The 27,010-nt window shown below is 40.3% G+C and overlaps 1 protein-coding gene across 3 annotated transcripts in view; it reads left to right on the top strand.

The window, feature by feature from the left end:
- Positions 1-5,624: 5,624 nt before the first annotated feature.
- Positions 5,625-27,010, top strand: part of frmpd3 (FERM and PDZ domain containing 3) — a 102,719-nt gene continuing 81,333 nt past the window's right edge. For all 3 annotated transcript variants that reach the window (XM_014412028.3, XM_076892082.1, XM_076892074.1), the window contains exon 1: positions 5,625-6,140. The gene's annotated coding sequence lies outside the window, so the exon portion shown is untranslated. The remainder of the gene's footprint in view (positions 6,141-27,010) is intronic.

Below are 27,010 nucleotides of genomic sequence, written 5' to 3'. Positions count from 1 at the left end.
TGTTTCCATAGGCTTTAAGGGGGGAAGGTAGCAGTGGGATGCTGATTATCAAAAGCACTTGATTAATTGATCATCAGTAAGTGTGAGCAAGCTCTGTAAAAGCGGAAGTTTTGGCCACTGTGTGTTATCAAAGAACTAAAGAGGAAAGATTTCAACTTTAAACATTAGAACTGAAAGAGAGAGTACTTTGTTTTTATCATGACAAAATGCGAATCACCCAGATTTCCTTTCCTAATCTGGTTGATTCATGTATAATCCTCATCACTAAAGCATGTGTCATATTTAAAGTGTCTTGATTGTCTCATAATGTAGGAAGATATTCCTGCTGCGGAGTCAGGGCGGTCTGCCTCTCCCCACCGCAGGGAAAAGGGTGACACCACCTGGGTCTGGGTGCAGTTCCCCCCTCCAGGGGCAAGGGTACCTAGACCCGGTTCGTAGAGTACGCTTGGGGAGTGTGATCGTGTGTCTGTCTCCACGTTGGTTGAGTGTGGAGTAAGTGCATATGAGAGCATGAGGGTGGGAATGGATGTTTGTGTCTGTGTGTGCCTGTATGTCTGTGTCTATATGTCAGGTTGGGTATCAGACGCCACCTCTCTGGGGACATCTCAGGCCCTCCAAGGTTTGGAGGCCTATCTCCACCCACCACCACTTCCCCTGCCAGTGGCGGACTCCCTCAGGTGTCGGTGCATTGGTGGTTCTTTGTGTCTGGGGGTGGGCGTCCGGGTACACACCGCCTCACTCCTTGGCGGCCGCTTATCGGGGCCTGGAGCCTGGGGCTCGCTCGGGCCAATTCGGAGGTGGGGTGCCCCCGGCCTCTCGACCTGGGGCTCGGTCACTCAGGCACAGCTGGCTGCCGGCGGAGCTCACGGCGTTGTCACTGCAACTCCCCCTGGCTTCTGCTCCGCGGCTGCTGAGTGAGCCCTCATCTGGGACTCTCCTCAGCTCTTACTGGGACAGTGGCGCGGCTGCCCCTCTGTTGGTCTTCCTTGGTCTCTTGTGTTCTGGGGACCTCTGGATGTCTGGAGTTTTGATCTCCTCCATACCTGCTTCATACCCTGGAGGACGGGGCTGTGGCTCCCCACACTCCCTAGCAGATCGTTACATGGAGAAACCTTTGGAATGCAAGCATGCTGATCCACACAGGTATGCACACAGGTGTACACACGGGTATTCACAGACGTGGACTACAGCTTTCTTGGCTGCTGCCTCAAAGCACATTGTGCGCTGTCTATCTTGCGTGCTGCACAATATCGTTTATTATTTAGTATCTACTGATGTCTACTGCTAGCTAGTTTATTGTGATGGTGCCGCTTTTTTTATTATGTTGCTCTTTGTTGTTTGCTTTCTCTTCCGTTTTTTTTCTCCATACAGGTGACCCAGGTGTTTTGTTTTTTTTGTTTGTTTTTTTTTCTTTCTTCCCCCCCTTCTCACCGTCTCTTCTCCCCTTTGGTTTTCTTTCTCTCCCTCTCTTTCTTTCATTCTTTCTCCCTGTCCTATCCCCCAGTCATGTCTGTCCCGTTTGTAGCAACTGAAAATAAAATAAATTCATAATTATAATAAAGGTCAATCAAATGGACCAATATGGCAAGGCCATGATGATCCACTTGGTAAAATAAATCCGCTTGGCATCTTTCTTGGCCTTAAGACAACAATTCTGATGGCTAAAGATCCAAACGGGACACAAAAAAAAAAAAAAAAAAAAAGGAAGATATTCCTTAATTAAATGCCATTATAATTTAACATTACCAGCTTTTTTCCCTTACTGTATTTCCACATGTAGTGACATTTTTCCCCTGAGCTGCTGTTTGTAGCTGTACTTTTCTAATTACCTGTGTTTAATACATAATTGCTTTTAATTTATTGTTTTTGATGCATTCCTGCCCTGTTAAGTTATTACAAAAGTAAGACTGGGTAATATTAAAAGCCCTCAAGAAAGTGTTCCAAGAATAGAAATACTTCCTTTCTTACAAAAAGCTAGACAGATGTTAACATATTTACAACTTTGCAGGTCTTCTGTCTTATACAAATACAAAATACTGGACTCTAGAGCAGAGAGACATGTTCTCCAACGTGTTTCCTTTTGGCAATTCAATGGTGGTTTCCAGGAGAAAGGTACTTGTGTGACTGCATTGTGCCAGGTGTTCTGTTCAGTTTGGGGCAGGGGGGATTATGGTGTGGAGGGGTTTTTTTTCTTAGGAGTTGGGCTCAGCACCTTAGTTCAAGTGAAAAGAACTCTTAAATCTTCAGTATGGACGTGCACAAAGCAAGGTCCATAAATCTATGGGTGAGTGAGTTTGGTGTGGAAAAGCTTGATGGTCCTGCCCAGAATGCTGACTTCAACCCAATAAAACACTTTTGGGATGAATTAAAGCACAGACTGTGAGCCAGGACACTTCTCGTCCAACATCAGTGTCTGACCTCACAAATCTGCTTCTTGAAGAACGGTCAAAAATTCCCATAATCACACTCCTAAACTTTGTGAAAATCCCCCCCAGAAGAGTTGAATTATAGCTGCAAAGGGTGGGCTGACATCATTTTAAACCCTATTGATTAAGAATGTGATGTCAATCAGATTCATATATATGTGTGTGTGTGTGTGTGTGTGTGTGTGTGTGTGTGTGTGTGTGTGTGTGTGTGTGCAGGCAGATGAGTGAATAATTCTCAGGTATTAATAATATTCTCAGTTATCATTAATTAAAATCTGATTAAGTGCACATGATTGGACTCAAGAAGGTGTAAGCTGTTTTATTTAATCTTTACTTTGCCACAGATGTGTGTGGAATTAACGTGCCACAGTCTTAAAGGTTTTCTAAGGCTTTCGGAGTACCGCTGTGGAAGCTTGAGGCAAATTGATTTAAACCAACCTCCAAATGATTTGAAATCAAACATTTCACTGTAAGGAAAACTCTTTTCAAGAATGTATTTGAAAATCTTCCCAGGACTGGCTTTTCTAGCAAATTCACCACAAGAGCAGATCATTTTACTCAAAAACAAACAAACAAACAAATAAATAAATAAATACATAAATCACCAATAAGCCTCACATTTATTCTCCAGGTAACTCTTGCCACTGTTAAAGCGTACGTGGCTGCAATCATTAACAGACTGCAAAAATTCGACCTGCAATGGAGAAATGCCAGCAAAAGGCTTTGCTGTCCAAAAAGAACATTAGTGCAAAACTACAATTTGCCAATGAACATGTAGGCCAAGACCACATCTATTGGTATAATGTGGTCTGCAGAGATGAATCGATGTTAAGAGCTGCACGGCCACAGTAACAGCAGTCACTTTGGCCCAGATGTTAGGGAATAGTGAACAATTAGTCAAAAAGGCCTGGGAAGTTTTTTTCTTACAAAAAGGGGCTTTTGAAGCCTGTAAGTCACTTCCAAAGTTTACTTGTCTGCAAATATGTGGGGAACAAAATAAAGATTAAAGGAAAGAGCTCTATCTTTGTCCCCCTGCAGTAAGGGGATTTGGTGCCTCTGTTTAGTTGCCAGGGGATTTTTCTGGCATTGTTTGGGTAAACGTCTCCCTTTAGAGCAAAGAGTCCCTGCAAATCAATACAAAGTTAGACAGACTGATCACCCTTATCCTGTGATGAAACAGTTCTTTTATGATGGGAGTGATCTCCTCCTGCATCACAATGCTTTCATCCATAGGGCACAAAGAGTCACTGAATTGATGTGATAAGGTCTTTACAGTCAACAGATCTCATCACCAAAACAAGCGAAATGATGGCTTAGTTAATGAGGGCAGACAAAAAGAGAGGAAGTGTGGGAGTCTTCCACAGACAAAAGCATAACTACAGAGGAAATAAGCGCATGCATGACTTATATAAGACCATGCATGCGCCACTCACCAGTGGCGGTCCTAGCCTGTTTGGCGCCCCGGGCGAACACTCCCTCTGCCCCCCCCCCCACACACACACACACATTATACATTAACATAAAACTGTTGTCGAAACCATACTGAATTTCGCCAGAGACACACACACACATATGAAGAGAGAGACAGTATGCATTGTATGCAAATGGCTACCAAACAGCCATCATAATTTGTCATACACTGAACAGGACAAATCAAAAATTGACAATGACTAATTAATATTAAAATCTGTAACATAATGTATTGTTTGGAGTTTAGTCTGTTACTGTTACTATTTTTACCATTTCTTTTTGGAGCAACTGTAATCCACATTATTTCCTTAGGGATTAATAAAGTATTTTGATTCTGATTCTGATTGTTTCAGGATGACCTGCCATTATCCAATGACACATCTGCTTTCCTGTATCTTTTGCTCTTTTCTCCTCCTCTTCTTTTCTCTTTTTTCTAAACTGAGCACCTGATGGCTTTGAACTTTTCTTGTCCATCTTGGTTTTAATTTTACACTCCAGTATGAACACAAATCCCCCAACTCGAGGATCGCCACAACATGACCTAACAAACCTACACCTTAGTTCACAGATTCACTTTGTCTAAGGTTTATTTCTGGGATTTCGCACAACCCAGGATTCAAATCATGAATAGATAATGGGCTTGGATTTACACCATTATGAATGAAATGTGCTCTATTTGGAAGCAGCGGGTCTCCCTCCCCTTTTGATGGGTTGTGTGTGAGACTTTAAATCAGCAAACTGTAAATTATAAAATTTAAATTGTTATTGATCCCTTTACTCCTGGTCCTAAAGTGTATATTTATTTTCTTACTTATCTTATATTTATTGTTTGTTTACTTGCACTGCTATAACTGGAGCCTCGTCATCTCGTCTCTCTATATTAAACTGGACTGTATGTAGCGGAGATGACAATACAGACAATACAGTTTACTTTGACTTCAGCACCGAGCAGGCCGCCCGTGTCGCCCGTATCAAAAACCGCTACTGTCTCTCACTGTCAATTTCAAAGGCCCTTCATCCTATCGCCAGATCTTCATTCTTCTTCATTTTATCTCCTACTGCCTCACTCTTTAATTCTTTAGGCAGTCAAAGCATAGCAGACAGCATGCTCAGAGAACAAAACACTGTGGGTGAAATTGAGCCTCAACATTTCACCTCTTGTCTGTCTTATTTTCGTTCCACTTCCTTCCCTTTCCTCTCTCTAATCAAACGGCCCACCTGCCTTTTAGTTCTTTTCGGAGGGGTGTCTCACTGCAGGGGATTTTATTTTTATTCCTCCCCTCTCTTCACCTCTCCTCTTCTCTCCAGAGTGTTGAGCTGTGATATATCATTCCCCTGGGCATTGGGGAGGCAGGTAGCCTTTTAAGGCTGTAGGTTCTTAGGGCTTGTTGATATAGTGATAGCCTGAAGAGATACTGAGCTTCTATTTATGTGTACCCTTTTTTTATGTGCATTTATTTTAATATATATGTGCATTTACTCTGTACCTTTGTGTGTGTAGATGCCTGGTTGTAAACTTCTCAGGAAGCAATTTTATGCACACTAAAAACACACGAAAGCTACACAGAACACAAACAGGTAACCTCCTAATTTCATGTAAATATATTTGCAAGAGGACCTTTCAAATAGTCTCCTTTGCCATTGTCCCTCCCCTGTTCCCACATGCACCTCTTCCTTCTCTCTCTCTCTCTCTTCCTCTCTCACACTGCCTCAGCATCTCATCTCGGTGCCACCAGCAGCATTAACAGTGAGGCAGTAGGCAGACTCTTTTTTTCCCCCCACACACAGCACAGACAGGAGCCGGCACTGATGCGCAAATGCACAGAAACGCACACACTCACATGCACTGGAAGCAAACAGGAACCGGACAGAGACTCCAGCTGCAGCATGTCCACTGGCTGCAGTCAGACATGTAGGAGGAGGAGGTGCTCTGCTCGCTGTTCCATGTCCGTTTCAGTCCTCTAAGCACCTCCCATCCCCCCGCGTTCGCTCCCTGGCTCTGCGGTTGCTGAGGGGCTGGCTGGAATGACCCGGGAGAGCGGGAGACACAAGGAAATGCGCTAGATGGGGCTGCCGGCTGGAAGGACTCTCTGATCCTTGCTCCCTCCTCCTCTCCATGCCGACAGAGACAGCAGAGCTCTGATCTGTCCCACAGATGTATGCCCATATAGGAGGGCATGGCTGTGTAACGCGAGGGTCTTCAACAAGCACAGCTTGAGAGGAGGACCACCACAGAGACACCAGGTAAGAGGTGCACAGCTGGGGCTACTCTGTTGGATTTCCATCTATATTGATCTACGCAGATGTGAAGGAATCGGCAATGTGTCTGAGATATAGAATATGTCATTGGTTTTTTTTTTCATCCTCATCAGTGCTCAACTGTTGGTTTGGTTATTTACTAAAGGTTTGTATCTGTTTTGTTTGTGTGTGCCTGCTGTGCTGCATGGCCATTGATTAGAAGGGAGATGGGTCTGTGGATGAGCACTGTGGCAGCATTATAATGGAATATGTCTCCTGGAGGACATGGTCTGATATCCATCTGAGGAATGTCAGTGGGAATGAAGAGGAAACAACAGAGAGGTAGCAGGAACGGGGAAGAAAAAGCAAAACAGAACAAGTGATTGAAAGTCCATGACATTTCGTATAATTTATATGACTGTCATATACTGTGGGCTTGTGCTGCTTTGGGGCTGGGAGGGGGGACCATTTTGCTTTGTTTGTTTTTTTTCTCCTACTGCTTCATTTGTAATTCATATATTCATCCCACACTCCACATTTGGACAGTTTTTCAATTACAGTCTAAACTAAAGGCTGTATTTCACAGTGTGGCAGGGTAGCTGAAAGTGCTCATGTTGAAGAAATGACGCAAAAATGCCACATAGGACTTTGAAGAAATGATGCCGACTTGCAGAGCGGGACTGGCCCCTGGGTACGAGTATGGCACAGATGAGGGTAGAAGTTTGGGTATGAACACAGGAAGAGCGATGAAACTGCAACAAACACATGTTGAAGCCGTGTGAGGTTAACACAGAGGATGCAAGTGAAACTGAACAATCACAACTATTAATACGAAAGATGAAATGGTGGTGGCATCCCCTGCAGACCAGGGAAAAGGTCAGTTTACAACCTCTGCTAATGAAGGATCTTTCCCCTGAACTCACCTCTAACACTCATTACAGGACTTTAAAATGGTTACAATGCCTTTATTTTTGTGTGTATATCAAAGACCAGGGGGCAGCAACAGCCTCAAAGTGCATTTCAAAGATTGGCTCTGGGTGAATGTGCTTATGCAGAGGTGCCTGTGGCTGACAGAGATGAGCTGTCCGGTACCGTTGCATGGAGCATACATCACTGAACGCAGGGCCATGGACCCTGGAGGAATCAACAGAAAGAAATCCATTACTTAGATGACCAGGCATCTCTGATCTCATCATTTGACTAGGCAGGCTATAGAGACAGTGGGAAGGAGCAAATAGAGAGAATGAGAGCATTGAGGGAAGCCAGTCAGATGTGGAGAGAACACTTGCTTCAACGCCATGATTAATTCTAGAGGCAGTACATTCAACATGTGCCAAGAAATATCAATATTTTCCATTATGCGGCGTGTTTAAGAATGGACGGTGGCTGATTTAAAGGTTGTTTTTAAAAGCCATACTGCAACATCCATCTAAATGCCACTCAGCTCACTCAGTCTGGTTAGACTGGGGTTTGATAGAGTGGATGTCTGAGGTTGATTAGGTGTGCTTTTGCGGAAAATATATGCGTAGGTTGATTGTACGGCAGTAAACAAGAAACACTGGTGTAGACCACAGTTTATCAGGTAAATTTTACTTCAGAAAAAACATGTTTTATGAATTTATAAAACATGATTTAAAGCCACATTAAAGCCCAGTAATATTTTATATGATCTTGTTGTACATTGCGCTTTCAGATGCAGCTGCTATGTCATCTTATCTGCCAAGTTCTGCTTAGTCATTAGAGGAAGCAATACAGCCCCAAGGTTATCGACTACAGCAAATTAACAAAACTTGCGATGCAGCCATTGCCCAAGTGCACAAACTTATCAACCTCTCATAATATGGCTCATTGAGAGATCCCCAGTAAGAGGCCCACCACTGACAAATACACAGCCTGGACATGCTTTCAAAATCCAATCAGCTTCATGTAAGGAGAACTAGCTGGCACAGGCTGGCAGTTCTGAAGAGGCACATAAAAGCACAGTTAACAGACTTGGCACTAGATAAAACCTACCGATTACACCAATTACAGTAGAGGGCATTTAAATGAGTGGAAACAACATGCATTATTTCAGTCTCATGAACATTTTACCCTGATAGTTGAGCACAAGTGGATAGCTCTGTTGCAAGACACGTGGGCACTCCAGAGATGCACATGAATAGGCACACTTGCACCAGCTGCTTTGATTTTAAATCTAAGCAGTGATGCCTATCTACAGTCTTGTCAGGCACAATGATTTCTGTCCAGTTTTCAAAGCTCTGCAGGACTTCAAAGCAACAATGTAGAGTGGAATTAAAGGATAAGGGTAGGGATGTTTTATATTTTTATTGCAATCAAATGTGGTTTAAAAAATGAATGACATGGTACAGCGGGTATTCCAGAGATCAAAAATATGGAGCTATTACAGTCTTGTTGAGATAAACTATCCCTGTCTTTCCTGTTATGTTGGGATGTGCCGATCACTACCACTGAATTGATTTTATTGACATCCAGCTGCAATATCAACCATCAGGGCAAGTTTAGGTCTCTAAACTCACCAAAATAGCTCTGACCAGTTGAGACATCATCGACCGAGATGCTGAGGGTATGCCATCTGTGGGTAACTTGTGGGGTCTCTGTGGACTGGACTTGTTCCAGCCTGTATCCTGCTGATGCTTCATCAGATTGGAAGTGGGGAGTCTGCAGACTAGGTGAAGGCCTTAGGCTGTTTATCATGTACAAGCCATTTCTGAGCAGTTTTTGTGCATTGCCCTGCTGGGGGTGGCTGATGCCATTGGGAATACTGTTGCCACGGGTGGTGTGCTTGATCCGCAACAATGTTGCAGGTGGGTGGTATCTATCTATCTATCTATCTATCTATCTATCTATCTATCTATCTATCTATCTATCTATCTATCTATCTATCTATAATGTTCTGTTACTGTCACCCTTGACAACCAGCTGTTCTGTTCTGGTGCTGTATCTCAGGGCCAGTTTGGCCAAGCTGGAGGCCTCAGACGCACACACGACAGAAAAACGTTAATAAACTGGCAATGTTACTGTGGTAATAAATATCTGAGTAACAACATGCATATTAATTGGTCTTTTGTGCCAGCAGATTTCTGAGAATCATGCTATTGCTTTGCAGAAGAGCAGTGCAGTGTGAAGTCATTGCTTAACTTGGCCAGGATCCCAAACTATCAATTGGGAAAAGGAAGCATGTGCAGCATACATAAAAATAAAGCAGACTTTGAACACTGGATTATAATATGTCTGTGTCCTTACGGTCAGCCATCCACCTCAGAACCATGCTTCTCTTAACCTGTGGACTCACTATTAACCTGCTTTCAAACCACCACAGTTTTTTATTGGTTGGGATACATTACTTCGAGTACCCGTCTAATGAGACATGAAGATTATCCAGCAAGTCCAGTTTGAGAAAAACATCCCTGGGTGTGAAGGCCTATTAGATGCCAAAACACAGAATTTTTACACCTCTGGAAAGTTGTCACAGTGATGGTGATAAAAATGTCTTCCATCAAAACACTTGGTAACTAAAGCGTAAAGCAAAATGTTGCTTTAGAAAGTCAATCATAGCCCAACAGGCAATTTGCACAAAAGTGAAAACTCTTTTGGGAGGTCTATGCTGCACAAACACTGAAGCTCCATCCACACTGGCACTGGTGATCAGAGGACCTAGAAAGTCAGTGACACTGGGTGACTTCAAGTAACTACAGGTGAAATAACCAAGACAGATACAAAGTGGGCAGATCCTTAACCTTTCCCAACTTTAGAGTGAGGACTTGAAGTGCCTATAAACAAGAATGCAGGCTATTGTTGATTGACACATTACCTGGTAGTAAATATATTAGAGGGCTATCTACAGTAGGCGTACCAGAGCTTGCAATGCCTGGAAAAGTGACCAGCTGTCAGCTTCAAAGCCATATGTGTGGAAGCAGCTTAAGAAAAAACTTTCTGTGGTAGAAGACATACTGTATTCTGTAAATAAGCTTGAGTATATCTTTGTTAAATGCATATTCATCAATGTGGGAGGAAGAAGGGCAATTTTAACCATTTGTCAGTAAAAAAAAATACACAGATTCAATGTATGCAAGTTAGAATTTATGCATTTAAACAACGCCTCCTTGTGCAAGCTGTAGTTGCAACCTACAAAACCCACTCTTGTTTTTGTTTACAATTAAGCAACATAAGTGGGCATGCAAACTGATGAGTGCATGTTTGATATGTGAAAGGTTTGAGTGGAATTTAACTCTTAACCCTGTGGTTCAACTTAACTAAGGAGGGAGTGAAAATAAACGATAGCAAGTAAAAACATTTTTAAAAAGTCTCGTACTCCAAGCTCCGAGTCACCTCTCCCGCACCCTAATGTATCCTTTAATGGGGTCATTTCAGATAGCAGAAATAAATGACGCCATTTAGTCGGAGAACTTGTTGGGTCTATAACAATAAGAAGCTTTTAGATCCCTTTTGCTGACTGTGTGAAACAGGAAATGAGCAGTTGTATATCTTGTTAAAATTGTGTTTTTTGCTGAGTCACCCATCCACCTCAACCCTCCATCCCCATGCTCTGGCTTTGCAGCTGTACAACAATGGCACCTTATTTCCTCCTTTGCTCCCGTCATAATTACCACAACCATCTCTGGGCTCAGTCACTTGAACATGACCATATGTCATTTTGTGGCACTTCTGAAATGACTAATTTCATTTTGTCGTTGTAATTCACTCTGACCTCGCCCTTCATTTTGTACATTTTGAAGCCAAACATACCGCATCACTTTTACCGTTAGCATACGGTGTGGAAAATAACATATAAAAAAATTAACATATAAACTGAAGGAATTAACTCTAACTCTGAATGCAAGAGCTTTCAAGCCAGAAATGGAGGATTCAAATCTGTAGCACTGTACCAGCAGTATGCTGAATATGCTCAGGGTCATGAATCATCATTGGAGATATGTGCAGCCTTTGAGAACATTTGCATTCTCTCAAACATAATATAATTTTGCATCCTTTACACACACATATACACATTCGCACAAGTCAAAATATAATCATCATTGGTAGGATCGTGTTGAAGATTTTTTCTTGTTGTTGCAGTTGTTGTTTTGCAGGGTACAAACATAGCCAGGGGCCATAAAGTTAATTACTTTTTTAACTGTGGCGTCACGTTCCTTTTTCTGTCACCATAGCGTGCCAAAGGCAGCATTAAAGTATCCATAGCATTTCATGGTTGGGCGTCACAAATTTCCCATCAAGTCCACTCTCTGTGTCTCTGTGTCTTCCTGCAGGTTTTACAAAGAAAACAGATGACTGCAGTGTTTCTTGCAGGTTTGCTTTTTCAGAGGTTTTCATTTTTTAGCGGGCAGAAAAACAAGGATTTTAAGTTTGCTACATTTGTTTACTATAAAAAACTCGATTCTGCAAGTGAGGTCACTTTTAGAAAATTAGCCATGTTGTGAGCAGAGGGAAGGTGGCAATATGGCCACTGAGGAACAGAGATGGGCAGTTACTGAAATCCGATTACTTTTTTCAAGTAAGGGATTACTATTGCAAAAACGGTAATTAGATTACTGTTACTTTCCCGTAGGAACGCTGCGTTACTGCGATTTTTTTGCGAGAATGTCTCATGACAGTGACGTAAGCGAGTGCGACGTTCGTGACAACAGCTGTGTGCAGATCAACAATGGATAATATATCGAGTGCAGGAGAGAGTATGAGCGTGCAGCGTTTAAAGCGTGGAAGTACTGACCTTACTTTGAGTTTGATTCCATAAAAAGTGACAAAAACATTAGCGTCCGTTGTGCGTGGGAAGAAAACTTCTTTTTACAGCGAAAAAAACCCCCTAAACTTCCGAGCTACAACGTAATGGGAAATTCACAGAGAAACTCGTGGATTCTTCAACTGACCGCTGCGGCACACCTGCACCAGGGCAAACCCCCGCCTACCCTACTCCTGCTTTAAAGGTGAAAATAGACAAACAGGACCGCTAGTCTTTAATGTTATTTATTTTCTGCTGTGTTTTACTTGCATCTATTTGAAAGACTGAGTGTAAACACAAAAAAATATTTTATTTTATGTGCTGGAATGTGCAGAAAATTTAAATGTTAAACAAATTTCTTCCAGTCAGAAAATGTTGCATATAATTACATTTTTGCTTGATGCATAAAGTTAAAAGATTAAAACTAATAAAACAAGTTTTAAAAAGAGACTTTTCCATTTGATTACATTTTGTATGATGGATTATGGAGAAAAAGTAGAATTGGGCTGAAAGATCTATCGCTTTATCACCTATTCAGGTTGTAAATCGTGTTTTTAAAAAGTAACTAAGTAACTAAGTAATTAATTACTTTTGAAAATAAGTAATCAGTAAAGTAATGGGATTACTTTTTGGCGACGTAATCAGTAATTAGTTGCTGATTACTTTTTTCAATTAACTTGACCAACACTGCTGAGGAATGAGCGGATCATTGAGGGAGCCTAAACTGAAGAGCCATCAGGGCCTTTTTTTATCATCATCTACAGTGCCACATGTGTAGAAAACAGAAGTATTTACTCAATATTTCAAAAGGATTTAATGGATTTTACTGATGCTGTCCCTGCGTCTCTCTTTCAACCCCATCTCCCACCTCTCCCACTTCTCAGGTCCTGTTGTGTTGTTCCTTTCTATTCATGAAATCTTGTTTATACTTGCATCTACACTGTCGAAATACTAGAAAACACGTGGAACAACAATGTTGATTATGCAAGCTTCAAATGGCTGCAGTTTTACATTTTTTAATTTGTAAAAGAGCTGATCTGCACAAGCAAAGGTTGAAACATTTTCATGAATATTCTTAAGTAAGTAAAACAAAAAATCTAACTATTATCTAAACCTTTACTGTAAGCACTAAAACTGTCATAATGCATGTTTTCACAGTCACTGAAATGTGTATTATACACAGTGCTGTGCAAAAAGTCTTCAACCACCCCTCATTTCTTTACATCTTGCTCAGTAGGAGCCATGCTTTTTTCTCATTTTCATACTAGTCTTGCATAATACCTTCCTGGCATTTGGACGTTTTTTTTCCTTTTTTAAAAATGTTTTTCTTTAGTCTTTGTTTTTTCAATTTATTTCATGTTTTCTTTTGTTCGTATATGACGCAGTGTCATATCTGCCCATACAGTAACAGACAACTTGGCAAATCATCAACTATAAATTGTATCTTTAGACACTAGCAGCATGACACAAAAGCACATCTTTTGTTCCCATTTCATGAGTGGAATCTAAAATGATATTCTTAAGAAACAGGAAAGAATTCAGCAAAAGACCTGACAGAGTTACATCTGGCCATTGTACTCCTTACTAACAATGAGAAAAGGGCTCAGTGGCTGTCAAGAAGTCCTTCTTAAAGAAGGGAAACACCGAGCAGGTGAACAGGTGTTAGTGGCAACAGGTCTTACGGACTGATAAATCCAGCTTTGAACTTTCTGGTTTAAATCATTGTCACAGCAGAGGTCAGGAGAGCAGTACAACAGCAGCTGTTGTAAAACACGGTGGAGGCTCTGTCATGGTTTGGGGCCATATTTCAGCCAGTGGTGTTGGAGATCTTGTCAAAATTAGTGGAATTAGAAAGCAGAAAAGTACCTTTAGATTTTGACCCACCATGCAATACCATCTGAAAGCATCTGATTGGAAACAAAGCCATTTTTCAGCATGGCAATGAACCCATACACACCACCAATGATGTAAAACAACAGAAAAGCACACAGAGGAATGCCTCTCCTCTTCTCTCCTCCCAAAGTGTGCGATCATCATCTTGTCAGAGGACAAAACAAAAGCAAACATCTAACATACAAAAAAAGAGGTTTGAATGTCCTTGAAGAAGCCCAGAGAACTTTGTTTGAACACTACTTACAGAAATTATAAGTTTTCCTAAGAGTGTTGCTATGTTGAAGAGTAAAGGTGGTCATACCAAATATTGACGTTGAAGCTTGGAATTGTATAAACTCTGCTTTTCCCTTCTATACTGTATTTCCACGTAAGAGTGCACGTGTTTGAATAAATTGGAAATGACCATTTTCCTAACAAAATATCAAGAAATGAGTGAAGTTTTTTTGTATTATTTGAATAGAGGAATTACTCTTTTTTTCATATAATTTGAGTAAGTGACAGAAGTTGGATCAATATATTTTATTTAAATGAAAAAAAGTATGTGGCGTCACAGATGATGGATGGTGCTCGTTTTTCACTGCTGAGATCTAAAACTGCTAGAAAGTACATTTTGACAGCACATTTCCAGCATTCTTAGATGAGGTTTTAAATAAATACTACAAATGCATGAACAGCTTTTCACTTCCACAGACAGCAACTTGAGCCCTGCCCCACTTTATGCATAGTTCAAGCCTCGAGAAGCCTCTTCTGGTATTTTAATTGTCCCACAGGTAGAAACACTGGGTTGCTAATCATGATCGTCTCCAAATGTGGGGCATTTCCTAACAAGCTGCCTGAAAAGAACTGCGTCACTCTTAAACCAGATATAGCTCTGTGAAGTGGAACCTTCACATCAGCAGAGAGTGCAGCTCTCCAAGATTTTTCTAAATCACAGCCTGCAGTGGACCTGCTGCCTCTTTCACAAAGCACCACTTTTAATAAATCTCTAGAAGTCTTGAGAAAAGCGCAAGATTTCCACGTCTGCTGCCATTGCTGCAAATTGGAAGCCTTACAGTTGCTCGTAAGATGGAGATTTGAGATCAGGAGATCGCACAGACACAGGATCCGTTATATAAACAACAAAAAGATGATCAGGGGGGTCTCACAGCTCATAGTTGTTTTATTTTTAACACTGCAACCACTTGTTTATTGACAAAATTGAACCATTTATGTAAAAGAGTACAACAGATCATCAAATCACTGATTTAGTGCAGAACTAGAAATTGCATGTTGCTGTTCTCTGGCTGGACTGCACACCAATAAAAAAAAAATCCACCTCATAACAGTCACAAAATGGAGGCCAGTATGCTAGCGTGTGAGCAAAGGATTTTTTATAATTCTCCCCAACCATCCAGAAATGATTTGTTTCTCATTCTACACAGTGATGCAGGATTTCCCACCATGATTACAGACAAGCTTGAAGTAATCAGTCAAGTCAAGAAGCAGAAAGAAAAGAAAGAAAGGAGAACCAAACATAACACCGGAGTATTCAGCTGCATACAAAACTGCATTTTGTTAGAGGAAGCCTGTGCTAACTGTACTGCTGCTCCATTTGAGATCACAGAAGATTACTTTTCACATTTGCTTTTTTTTTTTTCTTGCATCTGCTGTTTCACAGTTGTTTGTAGCGAAAACTGTGTTTGACCCCAACCTCACCACTGTGTTCTGACAATATTGTGCCGCTGAGCTAGCTTCTTCTTCTTTTGGCAGTGCAGTAATGCTTACAAACCACACAGAGTAAGCCTGGCGTTACCAACAGGTGTGTGATCTGTGGCGCAAAGTCAAACGTCATTTTTAACCCGTGTTGGACTATCGGGGTTGCCCATCGTCTCGCTGTCTGTTTAGGGAGCCTCAGAATTGTGCCTCTGCTTTTTTTGTAGTTGACATGGTTCCATTGGTTTCATCATAACATGACCTTCAGCACACGCTGGGGCACTTTGCAGCAGAGTGTGAAGCAGATGGTATGAAGCCTCCATTGCGGAATTGGGCACCGACAGCTGGAGACAGCGTGGCCGAGTACTCATTCCTGACTGCTCTTGATGTCTTGTTCTCTTGAAGTCCGCATGCAAAGTTGATGCGTTGTAATGTAACGTCTCTGCGGATGAATCTGTGGAAACACAAATAACACCCACTCTTGCTCACTGCTGGATTAATTGATTGATTCAATTTATGTCTCTCCGACTCGAGCGGACTCGGAGACTTGGAAACTTTGTTAATCAGCAGCATCTCGATCTGAGGTCATCGTATCTCAGGATTTTGTTCACAAGTAAAGATAAGATGAAGCGAGGCGGACCAGCAGGTGGTTTGTCAGTACAGCTGAGCAAATAAGGAAGTGGAGATGGAAGATGAAGCAGTTGGTTTAGATTTCTTATGAGCATGAGTAGTGAAAGAAACAGTGAGAGGTTAGAGGAGCCAGCTGCATTTGAGGTTATATAATCTCATCTGAGCTGTGAACACCTCTGGAGCCCACAGATGGAACTAGAAGGACACCTGAAATATTACTTAACCTGCTGCAACCACAACCTAACTTTGGTTAGATGTAAAATGGATGGATGGATGTTATCTGTTTTGATTGTAGTGGTACAGATAAAATGCTGAAAAGCTCCTCTTACTGTTCCAATCACATTACACCTACTGCAAACAAAACACTGTTCCCTATCAAGAAAATATCTAATGAGAGGTTAAAACTAAGAGAATCTCTCCTGATACTTGCGATTTGTTGGAGTAAACATTTCTGAGGATTCATCTCAATCTTCTGTTATTGTCTTTCTGTGGAGATTTGCGAGGTTCTTTGAAGTGTGTTCTGCTCCCTCCCTGAAGCGGTGCAAGCCAAAGATAAAACCTTTCCTCATAATACAGGGATTCACTTCAAAGGTCTGAAAATGAAACACTTTGACATACTATCAGTGCTCACAGGTGTGTGTGTGCATACATGTGTGTGTGTGTGTGTGTGTGTGTGTGTGTAGGTAAGTTTGCATGTGTACATTACCAAGATTTCAAATTATTCCTTAAAAGTTCACACTGGAAAAAAATCAATTTTTTTATTTTACAGGAACTAATTTTATGGAAGCCTTATCTGAAATATTGCAAACTGCTAGAGTGTGCAGTGTAACAGATAAAGTATAGATAAAGTCAAGATAGAAAGGCTATTCTTAATGTGCCTATTATTTCCAATGCATGCATGCTAGGTTAATTGGCAATTCTTAATTGGTCATAGGTGTGGATGTTAGTGTAGCTTTTTGTCAGCCCTGTGATAGACTAGCAACCTTTCCACGCACTTCACAGCTCGTTAAATACAATAATTAGCAACATTTCTTCAGATAAGTTAGCAGAAAATCTGATCCAGTTCCAAATTTTTGATAACCACAGTTTGACAGGATTGTAATTTAACTGCCTTTTTCCATGTTTATAATTCTTTAAATCAGTTGTAGAAAAAGATAACGTGCCTCTCCTTCTCAGATATTACATTGCACCTAATAATGCCATATTCGTTCTCTGCAAACATGTATGTATTCGTAGGTAATCCATTAACATGCAGAGAAAGCAACAATGTGCATTTAATATTCTGCTAACGTAGTCACGGCAGGCAGGCGGTGTAATTCCCCTGTAGATCATGATGCTTTCTTGCATAAAGCCCTGCTAGATTCTGCTGTCAACACAGCATGTCTATGTACAAACATGAGCTACGGCTCCAACAAAAAGCTCAGATTTGTACTTGGACGCTACTATGTCAGATTCTGTTTGAATCAGACTGATTGCTTGTGTAACTGAATAGTTCTGAAAAGCACACAGACAGGGTTTATTTTCATCTGCAGACTGTTTCGGGGGTTGTAGCTTTCAGCCCACAGGGCTGTTAGCATGCACACTACATCCTGCGTGTGTGCATGATCGAATGTGTGCACTCATGCGTGAGTACGCACAGCTACAGCAGCCCACGAGGAGTTATTACTGTAAGAGAGTCTCTTCCAAACACCCCACACCGCTTCTGCACATACAGATGTGCAGACACGCACACACAAACATAAAGACTTTCACAAAAGCTGCAGTGACAACAAGGTTGTGCGAGGGTACATTCATTCTCTTCAGAAAAGACTAATTTAAAATTTTAATGGGTTCAGACTCTTTAAGGAAAATAGAGAAGTGGCTTTACTGAATAAGCAGCCATCCTTCCAACATCTAAATTTCTACAACCCTGAGGGAGAGATGCAGCCCAATATGAACTTTTAATGTAATTTGGCATACTAAATGTGTTATTATGCAGAACATGTTCTCACATAAATATCAGCCTGCCAAGAATTAATGACTCAGCAATGAACGTCAGCGTTGAATTTATTTGTCTTCACAGAACATATTTAAACAAGTCAGTCAATGGTATCACACAAAAGTCTTAAGACACCTCCGCATTTCTTTATAGTTTGCTGGAAAATGGGAAATATGCGCAGAAACTGTTCCATCGTGTGTTTTTCTATCCAGATTTGCTTTTACTGCGCTGGCAGTGTGTTTCGGGGTCATTGTCATGCTGGAAAACAAAGTTGTTGCCAATCAAACACTTTGCAGATGGTATTGCATGAGGGATCCAAATCCGATGGTAGTTATTTATGTTCATAATTCCATCAATTTTGACAAAATCCCCAATGCCACCATCAAAGCACCTCCATAAACCATCACAGAACCTCCACCATGTCTTAAAAACGGCCTGTTTCTTAAGAACATGGCTTTCAGATACTGTTCATCTGCCCTATATATCTACTGTAGGCCTTCTTTGTCTTTCCTTTTTTGTCTTCCACGTGTCAAGGATAACGTTTTTGAGTATAGCTAATAGTTCTTGTTAACTTGCTACTATTTTATGCCTTTCAAACTGTGTTATCTTTGACATTTTTCATAGATTTGACTAAAGAACACATTTTGTGTTTTATAATAGCTTGTTAGTAACAAGGTGCCTAAAGATGCAATTTAAATTTGTTCTTGGTAAGTTGTCTCTTATGTGTAGATGCAACATTGATTGATCCCTTGAGTTAGATGTCTTTCTTATGTTTAAATATGCTTAAACTTTATAAGACCTGCTTCCACTGATTTTCAGTCCAGTTCTTTTGATTTTTTTTTTTTGCCATACCTCAGTCCTTTCTTCCTGTTTCCCTTCCTTGTGAACAGTTTCTTGACAGCCATCCTTCCACTGAGACCATTTCTGTTGAGGCTTCACTGAACAGAAGAATCAACTGAAGGGCCAGATGTGCCTCTCAGGTCCTGTGTCAGGTCTTTGCTTTGTTTTCCCCCCTATTTCTTAAGGACATGACTTTCAGATACTGTTTGTCTGCTGTAGATTTTATTAGGCCTGCCATTTTTTCCTCAGTATAGTATTCAGAACATATTTTGAGCTAATAGCCCTTTGGGAATCATATTGTTGACTGCCAAGCTGTGTTCAACTGAGGAAATGTGAACAAATGATGTGTTTTTGTGACAAAAATACCATTTAAAATTGATTCTTTGCTAAATTTTCTGTTATGTGTAGATGAAACGCTAACTAATCCCTTGAGTTAGGTGCTCGTTTTAGCCTTGAATGAGTTAAGTGATTTAGCAGACACACACACAAACAAACAAACAAACAAACAAACAAACAAACAAATAAACATACAAAAAATTATCTGAAGATGCTCAAATATAAGGGCTGGACTGAAAATAATTGAAAAAGCAGCCAATGTTCAAAGAAACCTTTGAAAGGCCTTGGCAGAGGAATTGATCGAGATCACGTACATTACAAAATTACAAGAATGTCTGTCTCCTTTGAAACAAAATAAAGATAAAGTAATTAGGGTGGTTCAAGAATTTTTCACTGGACAATATACAATATACATATGCAGTACAGTTGGATGATGGTGCAGATTGTGGTAAAGATAAAAATGCTAACATATATTCAAATGATTATAGTTTTAGTTGACAAGATTTACAGGATTTCTTTCCCCAATTAAAGTCCATATAATAATAATAAAGTAAGGATATCACTTAAATCTATCTAACTATCTATCTGTTAATAATTAAATAATATTAAGTAATATTTTAGATGATGTGATTATTAAGTCATGAAGCAGAGGAAACTGTAGAAATATAAAAATATGAACCATAAATCACAACACAGATATTTGAACACATTTGTGAGCAATGCGATATCAGAACAGAGTAATACCGTGGTCGGTGAAGCGTAAACCTAATTATTGATACTAGTAACAGCAGAAATGCTGACATTTACCTTTATATAATGAACTATTAATAATTCATCCTGGAAAAGTACATTCACTGTATGTATGAATCTCCTGGACAGTTCAAATGGGCCATAAAACAGGCTCCTGAAGCTTTTTATCAAGACCTTTATTGCTCTTATGTACTGAGATTTGTTTTTCTGTGAGGAGAGAAAAAAAGTCTACAGAATCCAGTATTTGTAATCCCAGAGAGCTTAAATATATCCCAAGTTATTTTATTGTATTAAAATAAGGTCATGAGGTCTTTACCAGAAATTCTATGTTTATCCTTAATGACTGTAACATGGAGCAAAGCCTGGAAGTTAGCTAAGACACTTAGTTAGCATCAGATTTCCTATCTCCCCCACTGGCTTGTCAATACCACGGGAGCCTGGCATTGCTGCCTGCTGTTTCGACCTCTGCACCCCTCCCAGCATCCAAATGTAAGCCCCAGTAGGATATTGACTATGAGCTCGAGGTCTAGTTAAACGAACGCAGTTTTTGCTTGCTGTAATCATTTTTGTACTTTATACAGGCCAGTAAGAAATCCCTTCCTGATGTCCTTTCAACACAGTGATGATGGATAATAAATCTGGTGTGAATATAGAGATGAAAATATAAAGTCAATCTAATATAATGATTAATGAATGAAGAGGAAATCTTCCGAAGATACTATGAAATTCTCTTTAAGCATCTCCCCCTTGCAGCAAAAGAATAGGAACACAAAGAAGAAGTTTTGTTCTCAAAAGTTAAGAACACAACTGTGTGGATTTTGTCCTCAATTAGGAAGGAGTATCTTAACAGTGTTAAAAGGAAGTAAAATTATAGAAATGGGCCTATGGGAATCTGATGTCAAGAGAAAGCAGAAAATTGTGAATTCATTATTTTATCTACTCATTTAACCCTCTTTTACACATGCTAACAGTCCTTTGTTATTAGTGCATTGCTTCGTAGTGGCATCAGCTGTGAAAATGAATCTGTAATCCTATGACCACTTAAGACATAAAAAGAAATTCATTATTGTAACATGTAACATTAACATGGGCAGGGATAGCTCAGTAGGTAGAGTGGTTGCCCCATGATCGGAAGGTTGGGGGTTCGATTCCCCTTAACAGCTACCCTGAGGTACCCCTGAGCAAGGTACCGTCCCTACACACTGCTCCCCGGGCGCCCAATGGCTGCCCACTGCTTCACTGAGTGAATGGGTTAAATGCAGAGAGCAATTTCCCCACGGGGCTCAATAAAGTACAATAATGTAATAATAATTAACATATTCAGTCTGATCCCCTCAAAAGTGACTCACTTGGGAAAAGTGTGAAAAAATATCTCAAATTTATATTCTTGTCCTTTCTTGAAGTGAACCTAATATTATAATTTCCAGATCCACGTTTTAATAGCTTAACTTTACCGATTCACAGTTCAAAATGCATGGTTTTTTTATGTACATGGATGGAGCTTCTGTGGTCATACAGAACAGGAAATAGAACATCAGGTCTGAAACACTGATGTTTATAGCACCGAGCCCAAGCTGCTCAAAGGTGCTTTGGCTCAGAATTACCTGAACTTTACCTTTTGATGACCTCTTTATTTATTCTGGCATGTCTAACATAAAACTCAGTTTAATTCATTTCGATGTTTCATCTGCCATTGTGACAATATACACTTACTTTATTAGGAACACCTGGCTTGTACTGAGCTGGAGCCTTTAGAACATGACAGCATCACACAGTTGCTGCAGATTTGTAAGTTGCACATCAATGATGCCACCACATCTCAAAGGTGCTCCACTGGACTGAGATCTAGAGACTGTGCAAGCTGTTTGAATACAGTGAACTCACATACAGTGTTCAAGAAACCAGTTTAAGTTGAGTTGAGCTTTGTGACATGGCATGATATCGTGCTCAGCTGGTACTAGAGGGCTGAGAGTGTAACATGAAACCACCACCATCATTACACCATCACTATCAGCCTGAACTTTTGATACAAGGAAGAACAGATCCATTATTTCATATAGTTTATGCCAAATTCTGACCCTACCATGTGAATGTTGCAGAAGACATCGACACTTATCAGACCAGGCAAGATTTTTCCAATCTTTTGTTGTCCAATTTTAGTGAGCTCGTGTGAACTGAAACCTTTGTTTTCTGTTCTTAGCTGATAGGAATGGCACCTGGTGTGGTCTTCTGCGTCTGTTGCCAATCTGCTTCGAGGCTGGACATGTTGTACATTCAGAGATGCTCTCCTGCATATCTTGGCTGTAACCAGTGGTTATTTCCTTCCTATTAGCTCAAAGCAGTCTAGCCATTCTCATCAGACCTTTGACATAAATAAGGCAGATTCAGCCAGAGTATTGCTGCTCACTGAATATTTCCTCTTTAGTCGGTCCACTCTGTAAACTCTGAAGATAGATGTGTGGGAAAATCCCAGTAGATCACCAGTTTCTGATCAAATACACAGCAAACAGAGAGCCTCTGGCACCAGCAACAATCTCACATTCAAAGTCACTGAAATCACCTTCAACTTCAACAGGGCGCCTTGACCATGTCTACATGTCTAAATGCACTGTGTTGCCACCATGCGATTGGCTGTTTAGATATCTGTGTTTAAGCGTAGTTGAACCTAGGTGTATCTAACAAAGTGGCCAGTGAGTGTACATTAACACACATACACAGGTCTGCTTTAGCTATTGTTTTGCCTCACATTAAACAGAGCTACAAATCACACACAACCCTTGATACAGAAATTAGGGTCATCCCCTTCCGATGTCTTCTCCCTTTCGACATTAGCTGATGGTTACAACCCGGCTGGGTGTCTTATCGTCTGATTTATGAAATCAGAGCCACCATTGATCTTGTCTAGAAATTTTACAGTCTCTAAGTGATCGTGGTTTGTTGAGCTGAGGGCCACTGCTGAGATGAAGCTCTCATCTTGTTAATTAATGGTCTGCAGGTAATGTGGGAGGCCCGGTCTTCAGCAGGCAGTGGAGTACATTCTCTGGAGAAGGATCGGCCTGTAATGAAGGGCACTTAGACCACCTGCCAGGAGACCACAGCCAAGATTAAAAGTCACCAAGAGCTTCTTCAGACTAAGACAGATTCATCGCAGATGTGTTAGTGAAATATTGTGCTGCAGTAAACCCAGTGTCAGGAGCATACGCTTCCTCTATCGCTACACAGCATTTCTGTGTATTCTTATTCAAAATACAAACAGAAGAAACCACAGAAATACAGTTAATGGCGTGTGTGCCTATTATCTCAGTGTTGATGAAAAAGTATATTTCTGTGAGGAGTGCAGCGGTGATAAATTGTGCACCAACACCGAGGTGAAAAGCCTTGATTCAGAAAACTCCTATCCTAATGGTCTGTCATTCCTCTGGGGAATTCAGTAAAAACTGGCTCTGAAATCATTTTTCAGAGTGCATGTGTTCTCAATAAATGTGCTGACAACACAGAGTGCGAGAAACATAGAAGATGAATAATAAATAAGACAATATTCATGCTAAAGCCTGTTGGGATATGTGCTTATCAAGCATTGGTTGGAATGACTAAACTGTAATCAGTTTTTAGAGTTTGCTGTGGGAATACACAGAAGGATGTTACATCTAATTTTGGCTAAAGAAGCAATGATGCACAATCACAGCTGCAGGTTTTTGTCCTTTTTCCAGGAAACACAATCAGATTAATTGTACATTTTAAAGGAAATTAAGTAAAAGAAAGAGCAGCAGCCGGCTGTCATATGAATATGCCTTCAATCCAGCATTTATCTCAAGGTGAAAATTGCGTTAACTGCAGGCTCCTCTTCGCTGCAGAGTGGCGATCACGGTTTAGTTCAATGTTTTTGTCACGCCCTTTGCTTCAGTTTGCATGATCCTATTTCACATATGTTTTCCCATAAATTTCAATTCAGTTTTCCTCAGACTCTCTGTTGGCTCGTTTCCCATAAATCAGCCGATCAGATATTGATGAATCATTTTATTCGCTCCTTTCCAAATTGCGTTTTCCTCCCTTGAGAAACAGGGCTGCTTTCAGCCCTCTGTGTTCAGATGGGAAGCTAGAAATATTAGGTGGGCATCGAGGGCTAATAAAGCAGCCGACCAGTTTGTTGTTTGCGAAACCATCTGGATGCTGATATCTCTGAGATCACTGGGGTTGTATATGATCCATGAAAAAAAATTTATTATAATAAACAACTTGAACAAACTAATCTTTAGAACACTTATTTGTTCCACCCCATATGTAGCAGCTACAGGGGCTCAGGAAAAGCACTCACTGCAGTCAATCATTCCGCACATTCATTCTCTAAAACAGCGGTACAGTGAACACACACAGGGAGGCAGACTCTTTTCTTTTGTGTATGTGTGTCTGCCATAATACTTTCTTTTTTAAAACAAATACTGCTGTGATCAATGGCGTTATGGCAACTACAGTCAGTGCATGATGAAAATGATCAGGGAGTTAAGTAATACGAGTAATGTAATGTATTCATTAAGTAAATCAGCCCTCCAGTTCACATGTAAATATAAGCAGAGGAAAAAAATACAAGAGCTCATTAGATAAGGATTTCACATTGTTAAGCTGCTCTTTCGATGCAATCCTACCATTAAAAAGTGCATAAGAGTCTTATAAATAATAATTCATCATCATAATGCAGATTTAATTGAAAAGTTAATACAGATACAGAGTAGCAGGATCTCTCCCAGCTCAGCTAGAAAGGATGCAAATAAGGGAAAGTCTCTAATGGATTTATTACCATAACAATGCAGTATTGCTCTATCAATACATTAAAGATGTTAGAGAGGTAAACTGGAATTGCATAAAGTTAAAGGTACAGTGTGTAAAATCTCACCACTAGATGTCAGTAGATTGCAGATTGCACTCCACTGAATTGCACTGAAAGTGTATAATTTTAGAGTGTAAGCAGCAAGTCTGTTTACCTTAGCTGTCAATATGCTGGGTGTTCACATTTATTTATTCTGATATAGGCTGTAAAGCTTTGTGAAAGGAGTCCAGTACGAGTCAATGAGTGAGTGATGCTCACTCATGTTCAGTGACGGCAATACTGAGGTGAGGTGTGCAGTATATCGAGAACTTTTCTGTCACTAAGCGCTGCTGTGTTTGTCTCTGTTAGCCAAAACAATGTTGGTCAAACTTTCTCAGATGTAGATCTAACAATGTTGGACTCAAACATTTAGCCAATAAAGTCTCATATAATGTGAGAATCTAATCAAATTGTTTATCAGAGCGAAAGTGTGGACTGAAGGCTGATATAAGCTCGTATAATGTTAGCCTCTAACCAGCCATTGTTGTTCTTCAGTTTATTCTAAGCTGGAGATGGGAAGGTCGCATGTCTAATCTGCTGACAATAAGTAATTGTGAGGATATTGGGAATAAATGAATGCTTTTATGAACTTTTTCAAGTTTTAGAGCCCTGACTTTAGTTTAGGAGATGAGGCTTGAGATGAGGAGGAAGAAGATGATATTTCTTTCAGATGCCAAGTGTTCTGTCTCAGACAATAAAACACAGATATGATCTTTCATGTGTGAAGAGTGAAGGTGCAGACACAAATTAAAATTTTCATTATTCAAGATGGCGAGGCAACATGGCAACTTCCACAGACCGGCGCCGCTGCTGTGCACTGTTTTTCTAATGGAGCCATTCTGAAAATGCATCATTTTGGTAGAAGATGTGGTTACACACTCATCAATGTACAATATTTTTCACATTAAATGTGTTAGAGAGAATATTGTGACGTACCTGCTGGTAAAAAGTAAACTGTAATGACAGAATCATGTGCACAGGTCAAGTTTTTCATTTTTGTGTAATATTGTGATCTGCTTCCTCTGACCTCCTCTGTGAATGCAGAGTTTATGACACACCTGCCATACATCAGCAATAGTGATAATTAGCAAAAATCATTTTTTGTGTTTCTGTAATGGTTAATCGACAAGTATGCCCAAGCTCTTGAATTCCAATGGTATTTTTTCCCCACTAAATTATAATAATTGTTGTCATCCACAAATTTTCAAATTTACTCTTTTACTGTTGTTTTGTATTAAAATGCCAAACTTCAGATATTAACTTGCATTCTTGAACAGCACTTATCTTTTCTGTGATGCTTCTTCCATTTATCAGAAATATAAGAACTATGCAGATTTGCATCTTTGCTTTGTGTCGAAAATCACATCTTTGGTTTTGTTTTCACCCATTCCAAAAAATCCAAAAACCAGAAGAAAGAAGCAATGCAAGTGGGGGGGGAAATGAAAGGAAAAAAAGAGAAAATAACAGGAGTGCTGCTGGTGTCTTAAATCACCGGTGCTCACTGAAGGGAATAATGGTAAAAAAGAATAGTGGGGCAGAACAAAAGCCAAAAAAAATGGCATAAAGAAACCAAGTCCAGGCACTCAGAGTAGGTTTGAAATAGTAATGAAACTCCTTATTTTAATGGCCAAAGAGATTTAAATTACACTAATGCTTACAGATTGACACCAACTGAGCAATTAGTTTTCATCATTTTCTTTAGCCTCGAGGGGGCAATAGTGAGTATAACATTTCTCTAGATTTCAAGGACTTCTTCCAGGAAGTGCAGAGACGGACGTACAAAGATCTTCCAAAAGCTGTTAAAACATTACCAAACAAAAATAGAGCAGACACAAGACATTAAAGAATTAATTGTCATGTATACAGCACAGTCCGGTACGAAAGTCAACATTGTAACTCAACTGTAGTCAGTCACAAAAACAGTGATCCTAAATTAGGACCCAGCTGCTGATTATAAGAAACATCAAAGGTCTAACCCCTAAATTAGGCCAAGGTAGTCAGTGGCCGTTAGGCTACAAATCCAGTATGCCTTTTATCCCCGCCCTTGGCATCAAACTAAGATTTTCAGTACCTGACAGTCTTTATGACATTTTTATTTACAAAAACAATCTTTTGCACAGAGGCAGCATCGAGGT

This window comes from Maylandia zebra, linkage group LG2 (genome assembly GCF_041146795.1).
Source record: "Maylandia zebra isolate NMK-2024a linkage group LG2, Mzebra_GT3a, whole genome shotgun sequence".
Classification (NCBI taxonomy): domain Eukaryota; kingdom Metazoa; phylum Chordata; class Actinopteri; order Cichliformes; family Cichlidae; genus Maylandia; species Maylandia zebra.
The sequence above is the reverse complement of the archived record's forward strand: the minus strand, read 5'-3'. Positions and strand labels throughout refer to the sequence as shown.